The sequence below is a fragment of the Cebus imitator genome, unplaced genomic scaffold (assembly GCF_001604975.1).
Source record: "Cebus imitator isolate Cc_AM_T3 unplaced genomic scaffold, Cebus_imitator-1.0 Scaffold621, whole genome shotgun sequence".
NCBI lineage: Eukaryota > Metazoa > Chordata > Mammalia > Primates > Cebidae > Cebus > Cebus imitator.
Genome location: NW_016107936.1, coordinates 816,292 through 824,809, shown reverse-complemented (window position 1 = coordinate 824,809; position 8,518 = coordinate 816,292). Strand labels below are relative to the sequence as shown.

At 40.4% G+C, this 8,518-nt stretch overlaps 1 long non-coding RNA gene across 1 annotated transcript in view; it reads left to right on the top strand.

Annotated features, from left to right (window-relative positions):
* The window catches only part of LOC108295118, a 10,752-nt gene extending 10,458 nt beyond the window's left edge, over positions 1–294 (top strand). The window contains exon 3 of the long non-coding RNA XR_001821286.2: positions 284–294. This is a non-coding gene — a long non-coding RNA (uncharacterized LOC108295118). The remainder of the gene's footprint in view (positions 1–283) is intronic.
* Positions 295–8,518: the final 8,224 nt, after the last annotated feature.

The following is an 8,518-nucleotide window of genomic DNA, read 5'->3' as shown; positions in this document are numbered from 1 at the left end:
GCAATCATTAGAGTGAACTGGCAACCAACAGAATGGGAAAAAAAATTGTTGCAATCTACCCATCTGACAAAGGGCTAATATCCAGAACCTACAAAGAACTACAACAGATTTACAAGAAAAAAACAAGCAAACCCATTCAAAAGTGGGTGAAGGACATGAACAGACACTTTTCAAAAGGAGACATATACGAGGCCAACAAACATTAAAAAAAATGCTCATCATCACTGGTCATTAGAGAAATGCAAATCGAAACCACATTGAGATACCATCTCAAGCCACTTAGAATGGTGATCATTAAAAAATCAGGAGACAACAGATGCTGAAGAGGATGTGGAGAAATAGGAACACTTTTACACTGTTGGTGGGAGTGTAAATTAGTTCGACCATTGTGGAAGACAGTGTGGCAATACCTCAAGTACCTAGAAATAGAAATTCCATTTGACCCAGCAATCCCATTACTGGGTATATATCCAAAGAATTATAAATCGTTCTCTTATAAAGACACATGCACATGTATGTTCATTGCAGCACTGTTCACAATAGCAAAGATCTGGAACCAACCCAAATGCCCATCAATGATAGACTGGACAAGGAAAATATGGCACATATACATCATGGAATACTATACAGTCAAAAATCAATGAGTTTGTGTCCTTTGTAGGGACATGGATGAATCTGAAACCATCATTCTCAGCAAACTGACACAAGAACAGAAAATCAAACACCACGTGTTCGTACTCATAGGTGGGTGTTGCTGTATGCACATGAAGCTCAAGAACTTGGGAGCCTAGGAAGAGTTTGCCCCCTTGTGAATGAAAACAAACTTCATTTTCTTTATTCTGCGTCATAACATCTTTTCAGGTTAAAATGGTTAGAGTGTTATAAGAAGTTCTATGGCACAAAATGGATTTGACATTTACTTGTCCTTGTTTTCCTTTCAGCTTCCTGCATACAGCAGGAATCTGTCATCTTGAGGGAGTTCTTTCTTAAACCTGTGGGTTTGTAAGGTTTTACTTGCCTATTCTGTTGTTTTTGGGTCATGGTAGTTAGGGAAGAATTGTTAAAAATCTATTTTAACACCTTCTTCCCTTATTCAGGGCAGTTGGAGACTTAAATTTACATACACGTACTACCTTTGAACCTTTAGTGTGTTGTCTGCGTACTGAAAGATTGCAGTTGAGTTTAGAATGTGCTTTGAAGTTCCCTTTGTCAGACCACATTGTACCAAAGAAAGACTGCATTTTCTTTTTGTCTGTAATTATTTCCATAATTATTTAACTTGGTATAACATGTGGTACTGGAAAAGCATAACCCAAACCATTGTTTGCCTTAAGCGGTATTTTAGATTTGGGGATGTGGTGTTTACTTATACAAGCCTTTCTTACGCCCTTTTAATTTATATCTCGAACTTGAGGATATTCCCGAAAACAGTGGAAACTTTTCCTCACGAGATCTTGACACAGGTCAGAGATGGAAGTGAGCAAAAGGAAGTGGTGTGGTTTTTATATCATTTCGGTTGTGTAGAGATAAGGAAATGGGATAGTTTATCCACTGTTCTGCTCTTTTGGGAGCGTCTGGTTTGTATATAAAAGTAAAAGGAATTGGCATAATGTTTTAATTCCTTCTGCTCTATTCTGTCATTCCCTCAACAAATATTTATTTAGTATCAACTATGTGCCAAGCACTGTTCCAGGTGCTAAAAACATAAAGTGAGTGAAACGGACTAACAATCCTGCATGATCTGCACATGTACCCCAGAACCTAAAGCACAATAATATATATATATATATATGTATGTGTATATAAAAACTACACTAGGGAGTGAGTGCAGAGTGGCTGTCCCTCAAGCTGGTGGCATGCATGATCTTAATGCGATGGCAATGGGATATTTATTGCAGCTGCCATGGACTTATTCACTTATTCATTTACTCATCATTCACTGATTTAGTTTTTTGCTTGAATGCAGGGGCTCAGCCAGGGTACTGATATAGCGTAAAAAATTACTTGTATTTTAAATGGGATTGGGATTTTTAAAATTTTTCTGATTTATATGGATAGTCACATAAGTATATAATTGGACATAAATGCAAATATGTGACCTGCATATTTTTAGGCCACATTTTCTTCTCAGTTTTGCTTGCTTCCCCTCCCACTTTCACCTGCGTTCATGCCCCTTTTCCCACTGTGATATGGTGTGTGCTAACAATGAGTATGCATCCTTCCACATTTCCTGTGTGCTTACACAATCACGCAGTCCACACTCACACTCAGTGTCCTATCTGTGTGGCCATTAGTCCTTATTCTCACTCAGTAGCCATACCTTAGCTCTCTTCTTCTCCATTCTTCCTTGCTAACAGAACTTACTTGTTCAGATAGGAGGCAAAGACCCCTTGTTCTAAAGGAAAGTTGCTCATTTTCTAGCCTTAGCAGATGAATCCTGACTGGTGTTCATCCAATCCCTTTCTTCTTTCCGTTGATTTAGGAATGAGCACGAGGCTCAGTTCTTGTCAATAAAGAGGTAAGGAGACCTGTGGGGAAACATTTCTGGAATAGCCCCCTTTCTAATTTTCAAATTTTTATTATTTTATTTTTATTTTTTTATTATTATTTGAGACAGAGAGTTGCTCTGTTGCCCAGGCTGGAGTGCAATGGCATGATCTTGGTGGAATAACCTCCTTTCTTTACATAAGGAGCAGACCCAGCAGATACCATCCTCTCTCCTGATTCACGCTTTGACATAGATACAATGCCTGGAACTACAGCAATCATCTTGTAACCACAACGTGACAAAGAAGTCAAAAAGCCAACATCCTATTCTAGACTTTTTATGTAATGAGAAAAATAAACCCCTTTTTAAGCTCTTGATATTTTCTTTACTTGCAGCCATAAACATTCCTACTTGAGATGGAATTTTATGTTTTGAAGTGGGCTTAAAGTCTATCAGGAATAGACTCTAAAATATTAATTGGCTGAGCAGAAGAGGTAGGACAGAAGGCAGTGAGATTAAATTATTCCAGGTCAGTAATTTGATGATCGCAAAATATTTAGGTAAAAAGTGGCCAACTCAATATGCTGCAATATTGGGAGGAATGGTATGAAATTATAGAATGTTGATCTTTTTATTCATTGTTATGGCTCTGTATTAGTCTGTTATAATACTGCTGATAAAGTAATACCCAAGACTGGACAATTTACAGAAGAAAGAAGTTTAATGGACTCAGGTCCATGTGGTTGAGGAGGCTTCACAATGATGGCAGAAGGTAAAAGGCACATCTCACATGGTGGCAGACAAGAGAAGAGAACCTGTACATATAAAACCATCAGATCTTGTAAGACTTATTCATTATCACAAGAATAGCATGGGAAAGACCCATCCCCATGATTCAATTATCTCCCGCTGGGTCCCTCCCACAACACATGGGAATTATAGGAGCTATGATTCAAGATGAGATTTGGGTGGGGATGCAGCCAAATCTTATCAGGCTCTCAGCAAAAGAGAGCCATGGTGAAGATTAATAATTTTCCTCCCATATCATTCAGACTTAATTCCCTTTAATAATAGAAGTTTTCTGAGGTTCAGCAAGATACATGGTCACCCAGTCCAAAAATATATTTTCTCTCCTCCCCTACAGCTTGCATGGCCCTGTGACCAAGCTCTGACCAATGGGATGTATGTAGGAAGTATGTAACATCCTAAAATGGAAACTACATGCCTTCTACTTCTTCTTTCTCCATCCTAGTGGCTAGAAAATCATGATAAATGGCAGAGTGACCCTGGAGTTCATATGTTGGGGATGGCAGAATCATCTCACTAACTTTGAACTGCTCACTTCTGGAGCATTACATGAAAGAGAAATAAACTTATAAAAACACAATATTTGTGTTAGGGAGTGGGGGGTCCTTTTGTTTCAGCAGCTTATCTTATACCCTAGTTGTATCAAGACATGAGACCTTAACTTAGAGACACCTGGTTTGAGAGATGAGTGAGGGAAAAATCAGTTTTACCAAATGTGACGTTCTTCTCCAATCCAACTTAACAGAGAGTCCCATTATTTTAAGCGTGGCCAGGTTAACAAAGGCAATTTTTCCTCTCCTTCAGTTGAAGCTAATACAAGGGACACAGGAAAGTGACTGTAAGCACAGGAGTTTGGGCACTTAGGCACCAAAGAGGTGACTAAGGGTAGCATTCCCCATGTAACTCTTTTCTATCAAATTGTCTCATGCAATGGCCACTGGACCACGGGAGAGGGGACTGGACAGTGCACAATGACCAGCAGCTTGTAGGCAAGAATTCTTAGGCTTAAAGACCATTTCTCTACAAAGCCCTTGGATGTGGTTACTTACACATGAAATTGTTAAGAAGCAAATAGACTAGAAACATGCTGTCCTGAGGGAAATGTGTTGAAAACACAAAACCACAAAACCACAAACCCAGCGGGACCAGTCTAGGCCTCCTCAACCCCTAAGACAGTACTTCTTAACCTTGGCTACACATTGGAATCACCTGAGGAGTTTTAAAAATTACTGCCCCACTGGGGTCCTTGTGGCAAGATAATCTCAAAGAAGGGCTAAGTTGGAAGACTTATACTTCCTGATTTCAAAACTTACTATAAAGTTACAGCAATCAAGACAGTGTGGTATTAGTGATGAAAGGAAGAGAATGATGAGGTCAGAAACAGGCCCACATATATGTAGCCACTTAATTTTTGACAAAAGTTCCAGTGCAATTCAATGGAGGGAAGAAAGCTTTTCAATAAAGGAGGATGAATTAACTTTTTAAAAAATAAACCTTTATTCCTGTCTCACACACATACAAAAAATTTACTTGAGATAGGCAATAGACCTAAATCTGAGCACTAAAACTATAAAGCTTTTAAAAGAAACATAGAGGATAGTCTCATAATCTTAGGACAGGCAGAGATTCTTAGAACACAAAAAGGCTGGCTGGGCACAGTGGCTCATGCTGGTAGTGCCAGCACTTTGGGAGGCCAAGGAAGGCAGATCATGAGGTCGAGATCGAAACCATCCTGGCCAACATGGTGAAACTCCATCTCTACTAAAAACACAAAAATTAGCTGGGCATGGTGACATGCGCTTGTAGTCTCAGCTACTTGGGAGGCTGAGACAGGAGAATTGCTTGAACCCAGGAGGAAGAGGTTGCAGTGAGCCAAGATCATGCCACTGCACTCCAGCCTGGCAAAGAGCGAGACTTTATCTCAAAACAAAACAACACAAACAAACAACACAGACACACACACACACACACACACACACACACACACACACACAGGCTGTAAGTATAGAAGAAAAAAACTAATAAATTTTACTCCATAACAATTAAAAACTTCTGGGAACTCTGTCTCTCATCATGAGGTAGTAACAGGATGCAGAATTACCATTTCACCATGAAAAAAGAAACAAACCAGAAAACTGGAAAATATACAGGAAATAACAGTTTTCAGACATTGGACAAAAGGCAATTATTTTAAAATATAAGAATTATTTCACATATTTCTCATGAGAAACTGTGTAAGCCAGGAAACAATGGAATAACACATTTTAAAGTGCTAGGAAGGAGGCGAATCCTATAAACATAGAATTCTATACACACAGAAAATTTATTTCAGAATTTAAGGTAAAATATAGACTTTTTCAGATCAACAAAAACAGAGAGGTTTCACTGACAGCAGATGTGCACTAAAAAAAAAAATTTTTTTTTTTTATATGGAGTCTCGCTCTGTCAGCCAGCCTGGAGTGCAGTGGCACAATCTTGGCTCTCCACAATCTCTACCTCCTGGGTTCAAGTGATTCTCCTGTGTCAGCCTCCCAAGTAGCTGGGATTACAGGCATGCACCACCACGCCCAACTAATTTTTGTATTTTTAGTAGAGACAGGGTTTCATCATGTTGGCCAAGCTGGTCTCAAACTCCAACCTTCAAGTGATCCACCTGTCTCAGCCTCCCAAAGTGCTGGGATTACAGGCGTGAGCCATCATGCCCAGGCAAATGTTTACATTTTTAGTAGACAGGGTCTTGCTGTGTTGCCCAGCTACAGTGCACTGGTATAATCACAGTTCACTGCAGCCTCGACCTCCCAGGCTCAAGTGATCCTTCCACATCAGCCTCTCAAATAGCTGGGACTGGAGTTGCATGCCACCATGCCTGGCTAACTTTTTTTTAAATTAAGTTTTCAGAGACTATGTTGCCCAGGCTGGTCTTGAACTCCTGACCTCAAGCAATTCTCCCACCTTGTCCTCCCAAGGTGCTGGGATTACAGGTGTGAGCCACCATGCCAGGCCACAGTCCAAATTCTTGACCTCGATGAAAGCAGTTTCAGTGAAATTACGGATTTCTCTGAAACCCACATCTGCATCCCGTTCTTGCTGTCCAGACTCTGTGCCTCACCATCACGTGTCTGGATTCTTAGAACAGCTTTCTCACTGATCCCTCAGCCAGGAGAAGACAGGTATCATATTGCAAAGGACTTTCCATGCCACACTGGGCAAACTATAATTACTTTAGTCAGCAGTAGGGAGACAGTGAAGGTGCTTGAGCACAGGAAGAAATAACTTGATCATGTCTGCTATTTATAGCATTAACCTGGCGAGTGTGCAGGAGGGAGTATAGACTGGTGAGTCTGGAGGAGCCTCTCTCAATCTTTGTTATTGCCTATCCAGCATCTATTTCTCTTCTTCTAGTACCAGGGACCTTTGGGGACCATTCCTTCCTTCATTTCTAGTAGAAAATACATGACCCAGGCTTGGCCATTCAGACTGTGTTGCCCAGGCTGGTCTTGAACTCCTGGCCTCAAGTAATCCTCCTGCCTTGGCCTCCCAAAGTGCTGGGGTTACAGGTATGAGCTACCATGCCAGGCTACAGCTACTAGATTTGGACTTGGCAGTCCGAATAGTGATTGGACACATGACCCAATCCTGACCAATCAGACACAGCCTTCCAAGTTAGACTCTTGGGAAAGAAGCAGTCTTTGAGCACTTGGATCCAGCCATGCCTGAAGTTAGGTAGACTCAGAAGACCCAATACATTCCTTGTTTTGCATTAACTGGTTTGAGTTGGAGTTCTGTCACTTGCATCTTTAGGATCCTTGAATAATATGGAAACTAAGCAATTTGAGGAATTCTAGACACATAATATGAGAGTCAAGGTTGACCTTGGAGTCTCTTCCAGGGAGGATGGTGAGGCATCTTAAGATTAGACAAGGATGCGAAACAGTTCATTAATTCATTTATTCAAAAAATATTTGGTGACATCGTGCCAGGCTCTGTTCTATCTCTGGCCATACAGCAATGAGCAAAACAGATGAAAAACCCTCATTTATATTGAGCATATATTATGACTAGTGGCTCAGGAAACATTACTTACATTTATTCTGTTATTATGATTATCATCATTATCATCCCCACTTACAGATGCAAGTGACACCCCAAGAAGTGAAGTCAGATAGCTAGTGAGGGGGCAAGTGGAGGTTTGACTTCATCTCTTCATAATTCCCAAATTGGCTCTGTCTGATTTGCTGCAAAAAGCATTTTTTAAGGAGAGAGAGATCACTGTGCTGAGTGGTACTGAATAATTAAATATGATAAGGATGAAGACATGGCTGCTAGATGTTTTTGTGAGACAGTGTCTTGCTGCATTGCCCAGGCTGGAGTGCAATGGCGCAATCCCAGTTCGCAGCACCACGCTAGAGAAAGAGAACATACCCACGTGGAAATGACTTCACATTCCAGAAAGAAAGCTACACATTTATCGAAAGGAGTAGGAATTTTCTACACAAAGGCTGCAGAAATACACTGCAAGATAGAAATGAGATCAGAAGAGGGTGAGATTCGATTTGCAAATGATAGTGGTTTTAAAGCTGCTCTGAGAGCTGGTCTTTGAGATGAGACGAATCAAGGCTTTCTGATAGAAGAGATGCTTGTGGCAAGGCCTTCAAAAAACGGAAAGGTATTGGTAGAAGAATGCACAAGTCTGTGGCTGCCTAAATCACTCTATGTGCCACATTCTTAATCAGGCACTAAGTCCATTTTTTGTCTTTCTTTTTTTTATGTCTTTCATACTGATAGGCGTGGGGGAAAGAAGTCCTGGTTAGCATGACTTGACAGCTTTTGTTGTTGCTGCTGAAATCATTAGCCCCCTGCCAACAGCACCCGGAGGAACCTGCAGGTCTGCAGGCCAGAGATATACACACAATGATGCATTAAAACAATTCTCCACCAGGAGCNGCGCCATTGCACTCCAGCCTGGGTAACATCAGTGAAACTCCGTCTCAAAAAAAAAAAAGAAAGCAACAAAATAGACGAATCTCTAACTTGACTGAACAAGAAAACAAGACACAAATTACCACTATCAGGAATGAAAGAGGAAATACCATTGCAGACATTGAAAGGTTAATAAGAGAATATCATGAAAAACTTTATACCAATAAACTGACAAGCTTTAAATGATAATTTTCTGAAAAAATAGATTATCAGAACTCACTTGAGAAACAGAATACATGAATA